This window comes from Phoca vitulina, unplaced genomic scaffold, assembly GCF_004348235.1.
Source record: "Phoca vitulina isolate PV1807 unplaced genomic scaffold, GSC_HSeal_1.0 scaffold25, whole genome shotgun sequence".
NCBI classification, from domain to species: Eukaryota; Metazoa; Chordata; class Mammalia; order Carnivora; family Phocidae; genus Phoca; species Phoca vitulina.
This window is the reverse complement of record NW_022589728.1, coordinates 30,266,988-30,286,437: the sequence shown is the minus strand read 5'-3', so window position 1 is coordinate 30,286,437 and position 19,450 is coordinate 30,266,988. Positions and strand designations below refer to the sequence as shown.

The following is a 19,450-nucleotide window of genomic DNA, read 5'->3' as shown; positions in this document are numbered from 1 at the left end:
ATACCCTTCCCAGTTTGCTATTCCTATCGTTCTGTGGTCCCTGACATTGATCAGAGTGTGCAGCCAGCAGAAAGCAATGCCTGGACTGTCCCCTGCTCCAAGGTTAAGACATGGAACAATTAATGGGAGGTTGAAAAAAATTATAAATGTTTCATTCCTTTTGCTACCTCTTTTTTCCTCTTCCCCTGTAGGCCAAAGAGGTCTGGGGACTTGCGTGTATTCTTGGGAAATACGACACTGGGAAAGTTTTAAAAAGGCCATAGTAGGGGCCTGGGAAAGGAAATGCAGAGTTGCTAGTATATCTCCTTTAAGATCAGGCTCCTTAGGAGAAGTAAAGGGTCTTTTTGAAGTTTCTGCATTTTGTGGCTTATCTCATTAGGGCTAAAGTCATAATAGTGATGGTGGACGGGAGAATGTATGTTTGGCTCCACTTAAGATGGACCCTAAGCAGAGGGATAGACAGCTACATCCAAAGCTAGATTCGAAGCAGTGACGGAATCCTATCTAAAACAAGTTTACATGAGCTATGGTTGCTGAAGTCATGACAGGACAGGTGTTTAGAAAGTTTCTTCCCCTCTTTGACTGAGTTTTAGTTGAAAAGAGTGCAGCTGAAACTGCAACCAAAGGAGGCATTATGTTTCCAGAAAAATCTCAAGGAAAAGTATTGCAAGCAACAGTAGCAGCCGTTGGATTGGGTTCTAAAGGAAAGGGTGGAGAGATGCAACCAGTTAGCGTGAAAGTCGGAGATAAAGTTCTTCTCCCAGAATATGGAAGCACCAAAGTAGTTCTAGATGACAAGGATTATTTCTCATTTAGAGATGGTGACATTCTTGGGAAGTATGTAGAGTGAAATTAATCATTATTGAAACGGCATCACGTGAAGCTGCCCATTCCACTAAAGTTGTGAAATCTTTCATCATGTAAATAATTTCCATGTCTCTGTTTTATAACAAACTAATGGTATCCAAACTAAATAATAATAATAATAATAATAATAATAATAATAATATAATAAAACAAGTTTACAAACAGTATAAGTCAGGATGGGATTAGTGCAATGGTATTTCAGAGAAGGGAGGCTGCTATCAGCCATGTGGGAACAGAAGATAACAGGACATGTATTTTTGCAAAAAGCAAATGACAGTAAAACAATGATACAGCAGTAAAGAGAGTGAGGTATGGAAAACCACAAGACTACAGATCAAGAAACCTCTCCATGTGATCCTAGCCAAATCGTACTTCTGGGGGCCCTTTATCCCCATCTTAATTCACTCTCCCTTCATCCTTCTGTAATTAGTATTAACTGCATTAGCCTTCTAATGGTCTTCTAGTCACAATTGCCACTCACTCCATAAACCAGGTCACTTTGTAACTAGAATTACCTCATTAAAACTCAAATCTGATTTCACAACTAACTCTCTTACTGGAAAGACTTTATGACTTTCCTCTTGGTAACAAATGCCTTCACCTGATCTATGGCTCCAGATCCCCCCTCAGCTGACCCCCCCCCCCCCCAACATAGCCACCTTATGCACTCATCTCCACCCCCCACCCCGACTTTTGGCACTAAAACATGTGCTTTTTGTTTTGTTTTGTTTTGTTTTTAATCACTGCACGTATATGCCTATTCACACTCCCTAGAATGCTCTTTCTTTCCCTCTTCCTCTAGCTGGCAAACCTGTGTTATCCTGCAATACTCAGCCGGAGTGACACGTTCTCAGTGAATTCTTTCTTGACTCTCTGGATGAACTGGTCCTTCCCTAATAATAATGGACTAAATACTTCTAGATTGCAGATTTTTCATTTGAAGGCTTTTCTGGAATTTCCAGGCCATGTGGGCTGGCAGCCCTATTATTGGCAGGCTTATGCTTCAAAATGAATTCTCCTTTTTATCTTTCTGGAGGTAGAAAGGATAGTTCATGTGTGTTCTTGGACTATTCTCTTCACATGAATGCTGAAACAATAGGAATTATAAGAAGGCTCACATTTTACCGCAGGCAAAAAAGTCACCCTCTTTTGTACTTGTAAGTTCTTAAAAGTGGGGGGTGGGGTGGGAGGGATGGGGTGCTATGGTGAGCGCTGTGAATTGTGCAAGACTGTTGAATTACAGATCTGTACCTCTGAAACAAATAATGCAGTATATGTTAAGAAAAAAAAAAAGAAGAAGATAGTAGGAGGGGAAGGATGAAGGAGGGGAAATCGGAGGGGGAGACGAACCATGAGAGACGATGGACTCTGAAAAACAAACTGAGGGTTCTAGAGGAGAGGGGGTTGGGAGGATGGGTTAGCCTGGTGATGGGTATTAAAGAGGGCACGGTCTGCATGGAGCACTGAGTGTTATACGCAAACAATGAATCATGGAACACTACATCAAAAACTAATGATGTAATGTATGGTGATTAACATAACAATAAAAAAGTAAAAAAAAGTTATTAAAAGATCTCTTGCTGGAAGACTGCCCAATTGTTCAACCATGGTAAATTAAAGCAAAAATTTTCAGAGGCTACCATTACTCCTTTGAAAAATGTTCCAAGAGCACCCTTTCATCATTTGCAAACTAGTAAAATCTCCCTCCAATGTGCAACAGAGTTTCTGACAGAACAATGAGCTTTGACAGGTAACCCCAGGGAGCAGTCATTAAACTGAGAAGAAATCAGTGGTGGAGCCAGACTCACTTTTAGTGATAATTAATGGCACAATGTTCTGTTTCTGTAGGACTTTCTTTCCCCTTTGCCTCTTTAAATCTCATTTTAAGTCACATAAACTATCTCTACTGTAGTCATTGGACCTGGTTCTGGTATGGTGGACAAGGTCCAGGATCCATTTTCTCACTGTTATTTTAAAATTTCTAATTATTATTTATTATTTAATTACTCCAAAGTTCTTATTCCACCCCAGATCTCCTCCCACCCCCAAAAGATCCTTTATTGGATTAGGTCTTTTTCAGGCCTGATAAGCCTCACACATCCTGGCCGATGAGCAAGTGGAAAAATGATGATCCTTGCTTTCTGAACTGGAAACACAAGTATTACATGGTTAAAGGGAGTTCCCTAGATTTCTGAGGCAAATGAGAGAGGAGCTAGAAAAGGCTCTGACGCGAGTGATTAGATCAAAGGGTAATCCTTTGTCCCGAATCAGGCAGCTTTCTGCATAGCACGCACTTCATAAAGCATCAAGTTAAGAAGTGCTGTGGTCATCGTTCACCACCCCTTCTCAAGGCCATCTCTTATTAGCAGTAAGTTGTCAGAGGGACCGTTCCTCTTTCATCTCAGTCTCTTTGTTTTCGAAAGCTTTCTGCGGTAATTCAATTCAACAGAATGGCAACTCAGCTATCCCTTTGTAATTACACCAGGAAGGATTTGTGACCAGTTATTTCATTTATTCTAGCAGCAGAAGGTTAAGTTACCAGGAAGGTGATATTAGGCCATGGGTCCCAAAGGGTGGACTCCCTATTCAACCCTACACCTTCAGATTTCTGGAGGGATGGGGTCTCAAAGACTATTTTTTAAAAAGCTCCCCAAGCCAGTTACATGATTAGTCAAGTTCAAGAACTACTTGACTAGTGGTCAGGACCACTTGTCTAGTGGTCTCTTGCAGGGGCTCTCAAAGTCAGTAACCCCTGGGGAGCTGGCAAAAAGCACAGGGATTTTCAACTGCAAGGGATTCTGATTGCTGGGAGGGGTCTAGAAATAGGCATTTTTAACCAGCCTCCAGGGTGCTTCTGAAACATGTGACCAGTGTGCCTCACTTGAGGAAACACTGCTCTGTTCAGAGTTTAGCAAAAAGGAAGAAGAAGGGCAGAGGTTGTGATACACTGGAGAGGCTCAGAAGTTGCCTGCATAGGGTCAGTTCCAAAGGTCTTCCCAATGCTGTGTCTGTCTGCCTCTGGACCACACCAATGCCAGCCAGCGAGAGAGAGTGAGGACGGAGGGGATGATTGTCAGGGACAGGGCTGGGATCCCTACAGTATACTGCTTAGGATTAGGCTGGGAGAATCCCAGTTTAAAAACAGGAACCAGACAGACGCTAATGTCCTCCCTTCTGATCTATTTCAACAGCTCCTCGCTGGCCCCCCTGCCTGTGGGGTCTCCCTGGCTTGCCTGCCTCCTTTCCCCCAATTTGATTCCAGCTCCAGCTTCCATAGTGCTGCTACAATGATTTTTGTAAAAAATCACAAAAAAAAAAAATCACATGACTGTGTGGTGGACTCTTCAACTTTCAACCTTAGGCTGAAACATGATCCATCCTGTCAACACTTCTCTGACCTTTCCAAGTAGAATTATTATTCCCTCCAAAACTTGTACATACCTGCACCATAGCACCTATTACTCTGTATTACATTGATTTATTTTAAAGTCTAGTCCTTTCAGTAGACTGTAACCATGTTTTAATGTTATTATCATTGATACTAAAAAAAGTATAAGTAATAGTAGTAGCTACTATACATTAACTAATTACTATTGCAAGGTTCTGTGCTTTATGTTTTATGAATTATCTCACTCAATCCTTTTAACACCTGAAGAAATAGGCCTTGCCTATAGGAAACAGCAAGCTAGTGTTAGAACACGGGTCTGTCTGCCTTGAGAGTAGGCATTTTGCATTCAGTAGGCACTTAGCAAATACTTGTCAAATGAGTATATCATTGATGTGTAAATGAATGAAGGAATAAATGTGCCAACTTCTCAGAAAGTTTGCCGATTACTAAGTTATGGCTGTTGCTAATTACAAAATGATCTGCGAGGATTTCTTGGACAGTATTTGTATTTGAGGAGAGATCAAAAAGGAGGCACCAGAAATGGCTTTTATTCTCTGAAGATTGCTTCTTCAATAGCAAGCCTCAAAAAGAAGCTAGAAGCTAGACATTAAAATAAAATGGGGAAAAAAAAAAAGGAAAAGAAGACCTTAAAAGCCCAGTTGGGGGAGGGAAGGTGGGAACGGTTCATGGTTATCTGTGACCTGTTAGGCCCTGGTCAGTCATGATGCCCCTCCCTGTGGTTCAGGCCACTTCATCCTTTCCTGGATCCTTTCCCCAGCTGTGCTGTCCGCTTCCTCTGGGTGCTCACTTAGAGACAGCCTCACCCCATCCTCTGATGTTGCAGCCCAGGCTCCAGACCATCAGTGTCTTGGTTCTGGCAATCAGGCTTCCTTCTTGTTTCTGGGACCCAAAGCCTACTCTGTTGACTAGTTCCGGTGATCAGATTGCTGTCTTACCCCGAAGGCTGGGCTTAGTTATTGCTAATCAGCCTCCTGGTCAAGTCCCGAGTAATGGCCTGACCTCGGGACAGCGCTACGTGCCTGGGACCCTGCTACCTGCTGACAGCAGCTGCTTGCCTGGATCTCCGAATGTGTTTGTTGGCTGCAGTCAAAATACCACAGCTGGCGTGCCTGCTTGGCTCAGAGCGGTCGTCTGCTGAAGGTGATGCTGCTCCGTAGGGATGGCCGCTATCCATCTAGTTCTTGCAGGGGCTACACATGCAGGTACACTGAATAGGGATACGATAGGGAACCCAAACTCTGCATTCTTCAAGTCTTTGATGCTGACACTAATATCTACAATCCTTCTGGGAATGCAGTATTATTTATGACTTACTGTCTTGGTTGCTGGGAAGGCTGGGGCAGAGGATCCAAGAGACGACCCCATCAAGAAAATCTAAGGAGATGCTTAAAGTTGTCCGATACAGATAGTAAATATTGTAACTTCTAACACGGCAGACGTTGGACTATAATTTAGGGAAATAGAGTAACACTGAGAAAATATAATTTCCATATGGAAAAGAGCATTCATATAAAACAAAGTGAACTGTATTTTGTTTCTGGTTGAGTTGTTATCTATATAATTTTGGACAAACCATACTGGGGACCTATTTCCTCATCCATAAGATAAAACGGATGCCTTAAAGGCCACTGATGGCAGCAGAATTCTATGACTTTCCTAATTACTTTTTGATGTGATTGTAAAGTTGTAGCGATTGAAGGAATGTAGGAGGACAATTTAGCACATTTTTAAAAGAACAGTGTATCTTATATCCCATGAGGGAAAAAAATTTTTTTTGGCAAAAGTAACCTAAAAACATCAAAAAGTAGCATTTATATATTACATGGAAAATTATCATATGCCTTCTACATACTTAGATTTTTTTCATTTGCTTTCCCAAATCATGTCATTAGGTAAGTATCCAACAATTAAAAGGAATAACATACTTTTAAGAAGATCTGTTTACTAAGGTTTTATGTTCCAGATATTTTTGCAGGAATGAAATTGTTGGGTTGCACTCTGGACTACTATTTTGTGCTTTTTGAATAGACTGTTATTTTTGAATAAAGACAATACATGTATCAGAATTAAAAAAAAAAAAAACATAGATATGGGAACTGAGAATGTGTCATCAACTTGATTTAAAATAGTCTGTATTCTGTAGTCCTGAGGAACTCAGAAGTATGTCAAAGGACAAGGGGGAAAAAAGCCATCTAGAAAAAAGTGAGGACAATGTGCCCGAGTGTGATTTTGGAGGAAGCAAGAATGACATTTGCAATATTTGGCAAGATAAGTAGGGGAAAGAGCAAGAGCTAGAATAGCTGCTTCCAAGGGTTAGGGCAATCAGGAATCAAAACTCCGGAGAAACTCAGAGGAAGGGAAATTCCACTGTGACATCCCTGGGAATGCTTCAGCTCATAGTCTTGCCTGCTAATATTATTGAAAGGATGCTAATTTTTTTCCTTTGGCTAAAAAATACAAAGAAAGAAACATGTTTTGTAAAACCCAGGCACATTATGGCAAAGAAAAAAGAAAAAAAAAAATTGCATTTCACATTAGATGTTTTCTCCGAACCAGAACGCCTTTCTTTGAGGATTTAATAAATAAATAATTTGGAAAATTCTAAGGAACATAAGCATATTCTAGGGACTATGTTGGAGTAACAACACATATATTAGAAATATAAACTTCAATGATTGCTTGGAAAAGCACAGCCTGTAAAACATAAATGAAGTTGCAACCTCCTCAAAATCTTTACCAGAATGATGTCTCCAGGGGAGGAAAAGGAGATAAAGAACCCCTTAAAAAAAATCAGCCCTTGTCAAAGTCATTCATGATTCTTCACACACATATATAATGATTAATCCACTCAGAACTAATCAAGGGGATGACTTTATTTGTAGTAGATGAACCTGTCACTCCGTGAAGGTTTTCATTTACCAATATCTGACACCAGCAGCAATTTTTAATAGAGACGTTCAAAGGAGTTTTTCATCATTTGTATTCATTGAAGTACCTTTGAAGGATGACTTATGTCTTTAATTAGGCAAAACAATTATTCTTGGTAGAATCCTTGCTCTGTGCAGTATTAATGATCAGGAGGCGGCTTCGTGGTGTATGCAACCACGCGAGGGTCATGAAAAGGGCAACTGGTCCCAACGGTGCACCCTCAGGCGTGGAAGTCATAATGTTAGGAAACACAATCCAGTTCCCTAAATTTTAAATCAAATTTTATGCTAGCTTTTCTCTATCTGTTTCCACATTAAAGGAATGCCTATGCTATTTAAATATGCCATTTGATACTATCATTTATTTATTGCAGATTTGCACTTAATTTGATTTGGCTACCCAGGTCCCTGACTGATAAACCCCGTCATGCAACACGGTCTTTAATATGTATAAGTCACTCCCTAATATTTATACACTAAAGAGAATAAGCGTTCTAAGAGAATTAGAATCAAAGTAACTCTTTTTAATCCCAGAAAAATACAATATTTCCAACTTGCTTTCTATACTTAAAAATAAAGAAAATCACCTCCATTGGGAACTATAAATGCAAATCCTCAGGCACCCAAAAGGCACAAAGGGGGAAAAGCATATTTTACAAGGGCCTCCAGGGAGTAGTTACGACCAAAGCATAGTCGTAATTTTCCTGCTTCCTTATTTGGAAAGCATATGAAAACATGGCAATTGGAAGATGAATACTCTACCTGTCTCTGACCAGAACTGGAGAAGTTCCAACCATCTCCCCTAAGCCTTCTCAAGTGAAGTTGCTTCAGGCTCTTCACTCATACTTTTTTGTTTTTTTAGCAGAAGACTGAATTCTAATGTTTGTACATAATGTTACTTTGTCTTTATTCCATCTACTGGTCTTTCCTTGAGCCAGGCCCTTGATGAGCTTGGTTAGACAGCCAGATGCTCAGTCTGTCACCAAATATGTACTGAGTGACTACTGGCCACCATAAACCAGGCCCTGGATAGCATTCTGGCTCTGGGTTCTAGTAGTCAACTTTGTGTTCTCTTATCTATTTACCTTGTTACCATGTTGACTATTTCAAATGATAAGCCCCACTGAAAGCAAGCCCCATTTTAAGCCAGTTCCTCTGAAAGGAAATAGGTGATGTCATTCACTGCTGGTGGGAGTTTAAAGAGCATAAGCTTCTTAGAGGGCAATTCAACAACGTGTATCAGCATTTAGAATGTGTATGCCCACTGGCCCTTCAACTATACCTCTAGGCATTTATTCTACAGGAATACCAACACAAATAGACAAATATAAATATGTACAAGAATGTTTACTAAAATTATTTTAACAGTGAAAAGTGGAGTTATTTGTTAAAACATGGCACACATACAAATGGAATACTTGGCAGCAATCAAAAAAAAATGAGATGTATTTATATTTATTGACACAAAGAGATGGCCATGATGTATTACTAAGTGAAGATGAAAGTTACGGAAGAGTATGTATACACAAAATCTTGACATAGTATCCAATGTCTTTAATAAAAATTCATACTGATATTCCATCTTTTTGCTTACACATGCATAGAAAAAAAGACTGAAAGGCTATTCCTGGAATCATAAAAAGTGATAATCCAGACAGTGGCACAATGATTTTCTGCTCTATAGCTATATTACTTGAATTTTTGTATCAAGCATATATCCATTTTTTAAGAGCATTAAAAATATTTCCATTTGTGGAGGAAAATTTTCCACAGTGAGAGGAAGAGTATTAACATGGTATCATCTCTTGAGAAAAAAATATTCTTGCTCTGAAACATGAATATCAAGAAAACTTCTTTGGATTTCATGAATTTCTCAGGTTCCGAGACTAAACTTTCATTCCAGAATCATTGCTGGAGAGAGCACTCAACCTTTTGAGAGTTCTAAAATCAAAGATAACTGAGAGTAAGGCTATTCTGCATTAGAGAAAATTTTCCAATTCTTCCCAGCCCAGACTCACATCCCCAAGTGTGTGTGGTTTATCTTCTGGGACTATATTACCACCACCACCACCACCACCACCATTACTAGCTGCCACATGTTGAGTGAGGTACATGCTAGGCAACATGCAAAATACTTGACGTCAAGACTGCGAATTTAACCGATACCATAAAATACAGCTTTCCAATTTTACAGATGAGAAAGCTGAGTGCCATAGAAATTAATTAGATTGCCAAAGGTCACAAGCCAGTGAACAGTGGAAACAGGATTTCAGTATGTCTTAACTCCAGAGTTTCTGGACCTTTTTTTTGATATAACACTTGCTTATATGGCAACCATGAAAATGTCATAGGTATGCTGGTATTCACTGAATATTTTAAAATAATGAGAGAATTATAAGGAATAGTGACAGAATTACAAGGAAGAGATATATAAATTTGTCTTTATAGCATCAAATCATGACCAAGAATCCTGTTGCAGGGATAATAATATCCAGGTTTGGAGAATCTTGGCAAGCCACTGAATGAATGCAGGAATGCACATTTCACCCAGTGAGAGAGGATTTTCGTCAAGAGGGAAGTTAACACCTAGACGGCAAATACAATTCACAGATGCCTGACATGTGTGCTTTCTTACTTGATCAGAGTTCACTGGGGAGAAGTCCCGCGGCAAGATCACCTCCTAGAAAGAATACTCAGTGTCTCCTTGTAATCAGAATTGTTCCTGGATGAGCTGCTCCTGTTCTGTCTCTTTGCCAGTGTCAGGTCACAGTTAGGGCCCTATTGTGGCATCTGCTACCGTCTGGTGTTTTCATTCTACCACATGGTTCTCATTTTGTCTGCAACCTGGGGCACCCGAGTGCTCATCCTAAGCATCCCCTTTTCTCTTTCCCTTCTTCCCTCTTCCCTACTCTCTCTTTCCTTTCTCCCTTTTCTCCTTCTTCTTCTAGTCCTCCTTCTCCCTGACCTCTTCCTTCTTCTCTCTCTTAAATGTCATTTCTTCAGTGCCTTCTGTGAAGCAGAAACTGTGCCTACTGTCTGCCAGAGCCACTCTAGACCACTCCAGATGCACGGGCCCTCCCCTCCAGAAAGTTCAGAGTCTTCATGTGCCTGCCCCTGCTTGTCTTCCTCAGTTTTATGCCAGAGCGTCCAGCACAGTGACTGACACTTTGTAGACATTTGATGAATATGTGGCTGAATACCTCCTTTGTATTTCGTTCTATTTATGTAATTAAAACCACATGATGTCTGTGCAATTTTTAAAAGCATATAAAATATAAGTGGGCTGAGACTGCTAAAAGTGAGGTTATGAACAGATGTTTCGAAAACACAGGGTGTGCTCATTCCTTGTGGGTTGAAAAAAGTTCTTAGAAGCACAAGTAGCAGTGTACATACATACTACTATGACTTGAGGAAGCCAGGCTAGTTCTTCTGTTCTACTGTATATTTCCCACACCTGAAATTTTTCCCTTGACTCTGTCAAAAATAACCTCAAGGGGTTAATCAGGATCTATTTTTAAAAATGCAAATACTTCTACTAATATTACAACATTACCTGTCATTTATGCCTTAATATGATCTAAATCAATCTGATTGATTCCCTCCTAACTCAACAATAAACAATACAGAACGTCCACGTCATACAGAATGCTAAGCCTAGGGTATCCAAGGATGAATAATGTAACACTTACCTCCAAGGAAATTATAGCCAGGAATTAAAAAGGGAATAACTTAATGTTAACTGAACATAAAGAAGAGAACAAACTTGATGTGTGTGTGTGTGTGTGTGTGTGTGTGTGTGTGTTTCTGTCTGTCCTCCTGGACATTTTCTTAGTGATATCTTCCAATAATCACAACTGGTTCATGTGTACATTCCTTTCTGGTTTTCCAGGTTCACTTTTTCACTTTCCTACAGGCAGGTCTTCATAATGATGCTTGCTTTATTAAATAAAGACAGAGTAGGACACATTCAATGTTCAGAAAGTGCTTTGCCAGCTCTTTAGTTGGTTCCTACTTGCACCTGCTACACTATGAAAGAACAGTCCCTTTTATGAGTAAGAGGGCAGGTAAAGAAATTACACAACACCCTTGAAGTCACAACACAAATCTATAATTAGCCACAATACTTTTAACTGATGCATAGCCTACCGGCTCAGCCACTCTTTCCAAAACCATCACTATTTGAAACCAAAGTGTCAATGATCAGTCACTGTGAACAAATATTCAGTGAATGATACACAACCTAAATAAGGTTACCTTTACTTTGCCTGTTAAACCCAGGATAGGAAATATAAAATAATTCTCACATTAAAAGTTCCCAATAGCCTGTGGGGGAGAGAACCAAACAAAATATGCCTAAATTACCTGCCAACATTTTATCTTAAAGCTCTAAGAAATCCCCAAACATTGGTAATAATATTACATTAATATGGGAACTTTGTTAAAATAAAATGAGAACCTAGGCATGAACCCTTTCTTAACCTATCACACACATTCTGTGAAAACACACCCTCTCATCATGGCTTTGTCTCTACTCCTTATTATCCCAAGATTGGGTATGTTTCCTCTTCAACTTAAAAATTGTCAGAAAAAATACCCTCATTTCCTCCAAAAGAAATAAACACAGGCAAAGGTCAGAGGGATGCATTCCATGGAAGCTGTCCATAGTGGAGCAAAGTGCAAAGCTGTCGGCCTGAACCAGAGAGGGCTTGTCCCCAGTCAGCACTGAGTGGTCTGGGGCCACATCCCTACTCTCCACATTTCCAGAGCAAAGGAAGGCTTTAGTCACTGAACACCCCTTCTCCATGGCTCTGGAGTAAGAGTATGGTCTGGTATATGCATTTAAATGTTGTTATTTGAATATTTGTGAATAAAAAACATAGTTGTTCCTATGGGAATTCCTTTTACAGCTAAAGGCACATTTTCTCCCATGTACTTTGTTCATGGGGACCAGGCTGCTCCAGAAGGAAGGAGCTTCCTCTACCCTTCCTGTCATTCCTCACTTTCTTCTACTGCTTTTCCATCATCTCTCTGCTGTTACCCTTGCTCAGCTCCTCACCATCCCATAAGTCATGCCTTGTGAAGGAAATTACATCTGCTTACTTTATCCTTTATAATATACCCTTCCTAGTACCACTGTATCTTTGTAAAACACAGATTTGAGCCTATGGTTTTATTGGTTTAAAACTCATGCACAAGCAATAAGAAGGATTACATAGCCTAAACACAAACCTCATTGTTTTTGTTAATTAATGCATTAATACAGCAAATATTTGGTGAACAAGTAAAGTACAAGGAACTTTAAGTCATGATTGAGATAAATTTCAGGATGGTGAGGGGAACTCAGGAATGAGGAGAGATTGGAGATGGGATGAAGATATCACTTATCTTGTGCACATTATATGTGTACAGGGGGGAAGGCAGAGGGGGAGAGAAAGGGAGAGGGAAAGAATCTCAAGCAGAGTCGGTGCTGAGCATGGAGCCCAATGTGGGGCTTGATCCCATGACCCTGAGATCATGGCCTGAGATGAAACCAAGAGTCGGAGGCCTAACCGACTGTGCCACCCAAGCACCCAGAAATCACATCTTATTCATTACTTTGTTCCCTCATTGCACCTAGTACAATGCCTTGGACATAGTAGGTTTGCCAAAAAAGGTTTTGTGAAAAAATTTTGCCAGCATGAGTTTTAAACAATGAAACAAGATTTGAAAATGTTAACGGTATAATTTCTACTAGTTTTCAAGAAAGGATGACCACAAAATTTTGATTAAATCTGAATTTTCTTCATTAATACACAGGGAAGATATTCTTCAAAGAATGTTGAATCCAAGGTCTTATAATGCTGAATTGTTTTTTAATGTGATTCTCCTTATTGTATTCCATCTGTTCGTATAACAATCCACCAACACTGTGCTGAATGATACTGATTATTTGATGAGGGCACATTCTATCTTATCCAGGCAGCAAGATTAAGTCTTAGGAACTGAGATGAAGGTAATTTATGGAAGTACTAGGCAGTTGCTTATATTCCAAGTTATACTGCAAAGTAGATACATAAGATATGACATATGGGTCTTTGGATTAAATTTCTGGACAGTTTATGGTTCCTTGAAAAGATCAGGAAAATTGACAAACCTTTAGCCAGACTCATCAAAAAAAAAAAAAAAGAGAGAGAGGATTCGAACAAAATCAGAAATGACAGAAGAGAAATAACAACTGACCACAGAAATACAAAGAATTGTAAGAGAATATTATGAAAAATTATAGGCCAACAAATTGAACAACCTAGGAAAAAATGGATAAATTCTTAGAAATATACAACCTCCCAAATTTGAATCAGAAGAAATAGAAAATTTGAACAGACTGATTACCAGCAATGAAATTGAATTAGTAATCAAAAAACTTCTCACAAACAAAAGTCCATGACCAGTTTGCTTCACAGATGAATTCTACCAAATCATTTAAAGAAAGTTATTATCTATTCTTCTCAAACTATTCCAAAAAATAGAAGAAGAAGGAAGGAAATTCTATGAGGCCAGCATGACCCTGATCCCAAAACTAGATAAAGACACTACAAAAAAAGAGAACTATAGGTCAACATCTCTGATGAACATAGATGCAAAAGTCCTCAACAAAATTTTAGCAAACCAAATCCAACAATACATTAAAAAAATTGTTCATCACCATCAAGTGGGATTTAGTCCAGGGATGCAGAGGTAGTGCAATATTTGCAAATCAATTAATGTGATACATCAGTAAGGGAAAGGATAAAAGCCATATGATCATTTCAATTGAGGCAGAAAATTGAGGCATTTGACAAAGTACAACATCCATTCATGATTAAAAACTCTCAACAAAGTTAGAGGAAATATACCTCAACATAATAAAGGACATATATGAAAAACCCACAGTGAATATCATATTCAATGGGGAAGAATTGAAAGCCTTCCCCCTCTAGAATAAGGATGTCCATGCTGACCACTTTTATTCAACATAGTACTGTAAGTCCTAGCCCAAGCAATCAGACAATAAAAAGAAATAAAAGCCATCCAAATTGCTAAGGGAGAAGTAGGACTTTCATTATTTGTAGATGACATGATACCATATATAAAAAACCCAAAAGACTACCAAAAAACTACTAGAACTGATAAATGAATTCAGGAAGGTCACAGGGTACAAAATCAATGTACAGAAATCTGTTGCATTTCTATACACTAACAGTGAAGCAACAGAAAGAGAAATTAAGAAAGCAATCCCATTTATAATTGCACCAAAAATAATAAAATACCTAGGAATAAACTTAACCAAAAAGGTGAAAGACCCATACTCTGTAAACTATAAAACACTGATGAAAGAAATTGAAGATTACAAAAACAAATAGGAAAAATTCCATGCTCGTGGATTGTAAGAACAAATATTGTTAAAATGTTCATATTACCCAAAGAAATCTACAGATTTAATGCAATCCCTATCAAAATACCAATAATATTTTTCACAGAACTAGAACAAATAACTCTAAAATTTACATGGAACCACAAAAGACCCCGAATAGCTAAAACAATCTTGAAAAAGAAAAACTGGGGGCTCCTGGGTGGCTCAGTCAGTTGAGAGTCCAGCTCTTGGTTTCAGCTCGGGTCATGATCTCAGGGTCCTGGGATGGAGCCCTGGATTGGGTTCTGCACTCTGTGAGGAGTCTGCTGGAGATTATCTCCCTGTCCCTCTCCCTCTGCTCCTCCCCCTGATCTCTCTCTCTCTCTCTCTCTAAAATAAATAAATAAAATATTTCTTTTTTAAAGAAAAAGCTGGAGGTATCACAATTCCAGATTTCAAATTATACTACAAAGCTAGAGTAATCAAAACAGTATGGTCCTGACAGAAAAATAGACACTTAGATCAATAGAATAGGATAGAGAGCCCAGTGATAAACCCATGATTATATGGTCAATTAATCTTTGACAAAAGAAGCCAGAATATGCAATGAGGAAAAAAAAAAAAAACCAGTCTCTTCAACAAATGGTGTTGCTACATGCAAAAAAATGAAACTGGACCACTTTCTTAAACCATACGCAAAAATAAATTCAAAATGGATGAAAGACCTAAATGTGAGACCTGAAACCATAAAAGTCCGGAAGAGAACATAGGTAGTAATATCTCTGACATTGGCGATAGCAACATTTTTCTGGGTATGTCTCCTGAGGGAAGGGAAACCAAAGCAAAAATAAACCATTGCGACTGCATCAAAATAAAAAGCTTCTGCACAGCAAAGGAAACAACAAAACAAAAAGGCAACCTACTGAGTGGGAAAAGATATTTGCAAATGACATTTCTGATAAGGGGTTAGCATGTAAAATTTATAAAGAACTTACATGACTCCACACCCCAAAAAACCAAATAATCCAATTTAAGAATGGGCAGAAGACATGAACAGACATTTCTCTAGAGAAGATATATGGATAACCAACAGACATATGAAAAGATGCTCAACATCATTCATCATCAGGGAAATGCAAGTCAAAACTACAATGAGATACCACCCCACACTGTCAGAAGAGCTAAAGTCAAAAACATAAGAAACAATAAGTGTTGGTAAGAATGTGGAGATAAAGGAACTCTGGTGGACTGTTGGTGGCCATGCAAGCTGGTGCAGCCACTGTGGAAAACAGTATGGGCATTTACCGAAAAATTACAAAAACACTAATTCAAAAAAAAAACATGCACCTCTATGTTTATTGCAGCATTATTTACAATAGCCAAATTATGGAAGCAGTCAAGTGTCCATTGATAGATGAAGAGAGAAAGAAGATGTGGTATATATAGTGGAATATTACTCAGTCCTAAAAAAGAATCAAATTTTGCCATTGGCAACAACGTGGATGGAGTTGGGGGGTATAATGCCAAGCAAAATAAGTCAGTCAGAGAAAGACAAATACCACATGATTTCACTCATATGTGGAATTTAAGAAAAAAAAAAAACTAATGAACAAAGGGAAAAAGAGAGAGAGAGAGACAATCCAAGAAACAGACTCTTAACTATAGACAACAAAGTGATATTACTGGAGGGGGAGGTCGGTGGGGGAATAAGTGAAATAGGTGATGGGGATTAAAGAGTACACTTATCATGATAAGCACTGAGTAATGTGTAGAATTATTAAATCACTATATTGTACACCTGAAATTAATATAACACTGTACTTAACTATACTGGAATTAAAATAAAAAACTTAAAAATAATTTCTGGAAAGCTTCTTGTTTGAAGGAAATCTCTGTCTTATATGATACATAACTTAGTGGACTTGTTCATAGAATATTAGCATTCCACAGGATGGCCCATGTGTTTGGGACATAAGCTGAGCTGCTTTTAAAGACACCAACCCCTTAAGTAAGTCTGGCAAGCTTACTTTGTTACTCTACACAACTGATAAGGTGAAATTTTTTCATGTAGACCCAATAACCTTCTTTTATATTAATTCTTTCATTGCTATTTAAGTTACCAAGTTCCTATACCATAGGTTACTATTTTTGTTGATATGAAATCAATAAAGGAGCCAGTTGTTGATTCTAGAAAATTTCAATATGCCATTTCTCCAGCAATGATCAGACACTAAATATGTTAACATAGGAACATGAAGCTAATAGCCCATAGAAATATTCCTGAGGTAATTTTACAGGAGTGTTACTGGACTCTCAATTCAATTTTATTGAATACTTAGTTATTGGGTATGCACCAGTAAATAATCACAATAAAACCTCCTGCCTTAATGGAGTTTGGACTCTGCTCACGAGGAACATATATGTGTACTTTTGTCATGGTTTTAGAAGAACATATATCTATGTGTGTCACGGGTTAGTACCGGTGGTCATGTTTAGGTGAAACTGTCATGAACGAGAATGGAATCCACAAACTCCTGCTGTTCCCTATGTCTGGAACATGTTTTGTCTCATCTTTCTGTGACTGTTTTCTTCTCATCCTCTAGGTATCAGCTCCACTGTCCACCTCCTTGGACTGACCTCCCTGAGCTGCCCCACCTAGTGTTGCCAACCCTCAGAGCAGTCATTACGTCAGATTACCTCGTTCTGTTTTCTCTGAAATCACTACCTGATGTTGGTTTATTTATCTCCTTGTATATTATCTTCTCCAGAACTAGAATGTAAGCTCTATGAGAGCCAGCAAGTGCCTGTTAAGGTTGCCCATATTGAATCCCCAATGGCTGGCCAAGTCCCTGACACACATGTTGAATAAACAAATAAACGTTGGTGTCACTATGTGACTCTAAAATAGTGCTACTCAATAGAAACGTAATGTGAGCCATATGTGTAATCTAAAATTTTCTATGGGGCGCCTGGGTGGCTCAGGCGTTGGGCGTCTGCCTTCGGCTCGGGTCATGATCCCGGGGTCCTGGAATCGAGGCCCGCATCGGGCTCCCTGCTTGGCCTGTTTCTCCCTCTCCCACTCCCCCTGCTTGTGTTCCCTCTCTCCCTGTGTCTCTCTCTGTCAAATAAATAAATAAAAATCTTTAAAATAAATAAATAAATAAATAAAATTTTCTAGTAGCCAGGTTAAGAAAGTGAAAAGAAACATTATTTTACTGAATTAATTTTAGTAATTTAGTAATTTTAGTAACGTATTTTATTTAGCCCAGTATATCGAAAATGTCATAATTTCAACATCTCATAGTTTATGTAATCAGTGCAAGAATTTTTAATGAGATATTGCACTTTTTTATATTGTCCTCAAAGTTCAGTGTGCATTTTATACTATTAGTACAACTCAATTCAGATTCTAAATTTTCTTTTGCAATGCTTGATTGACACTTAGATTTCATAAAATTTAGACATTTCTATAATTGGAAGAGTAGATTCACATATTCAAGTTCTCCCACATATATTTAAAAGTTTCCCAATAACTGTATAAGGATCATTTCTTAAATTTTAATTAAAAGTAAGTAAAATTAAAAATTCAACTTCTGAGTCATACTAGCCACATTTCAAGTATTCAGGAAGCACATGTGATTAAAGACTGCAGTATTTGGGCAGTCCATCTCCAAAAAAAAATGTTTAAATTGCAGTGTTAAAATATACATGATATATTATTCAAGTGTGATAATCATTTGAAAACCTGTCTGAAGCAATTTGTTACTAAAAGTAAAGCATCAACATATATTTTGAAAAGTAAACCATTATTCAAAGGCTGGAGAAAATATTTGCAAAAAATTATCTGATAAAGGACTACTATCCAAAATATACAAAGAACTCTTAAAACTCAACAATAAGAAAACAAACAACCCAATTAAAAATGGGCCAAACACCTTAACAGACACCTCACCAAATAAGATATACAGAGGGCAAATAAGCATATGAAAAGATGCTCCACATCATACCCCATCAGGAAAATGCAAACTAAAACAGCAATGTGATGCCACTCCACACCTATTAGAATGGCCAAAATCTATACTACTGACACCAAATACTAGTGAGGATGTGGAGGAACAGAACTCTCATTCATTGCTAGTGGGAATGCAAAATGGTGTAGCCACTTTGAAAGACAGTTTGGTGGTTCCTTACAAAATGAAACCTACTCTTACTATATCATGCTCCTTGGTATTTACCTAAAGGAGTTGAAAACTTATGTCTACACAAGAACCTGCATGTGGATGTGTATAGCAGCTTTATTCGTAATTGCCAAATCTTGGAAACAATCAAAATGTCCTTCAGTAGGTGAATGTCATAAACTATAGTAGGTCTAGACAATGGAATATTTTTCAGCATTAATGAGAAATGAGTTACGAAGCCATGAGAAGACATGGAGGAAACTTAAATGCATATTACTAAGTAAAAGAAACCAATCTGAAAAGGCCACATACACAACTATATTCTGGAAAAGGCAGAATGATGGAGACAGTAAAAATTACAGTGCTTGCACAGGCTGGGGGCTTAGGGATGTGGGAAGGAGATGAATAGGCAGAGCCTAGAGAATTCTTAGGGCTTTGAAAATACTCTATGATATTATAATGATGGATACATGTCATTATACTTTGTTCAAACCACAGAATATACAACATCAAAAGTGAATCCTAACATAAACTATAGACTTTGGGTGATTATTATGTGTCAGTGTAGGTTCATCCTTGGTAAAAAATGTGAGTGATGTTGATCATGGGAGAGGCTGCGAATGTGTGGGGGCAGAGGGTGCATGAGAAATCTTTGTACCTTCCTCTCAATTTTGTTGTAAACCTAAAACTTCTCTTAAGA

The 19,450-nt window shown here is 38.4% G+C and overlaps 1 pseudogene; it reads left to right on the top strand.

The window, feature by feature from the left end:
• Positions 1-541: 541 nt before the first annotated feature.
• Positions 542-850, top strand: LOC116642950 (annotated as a pseudogene).
• Positions 851-19,450: the final 18,600 nt, after the last annotated feature.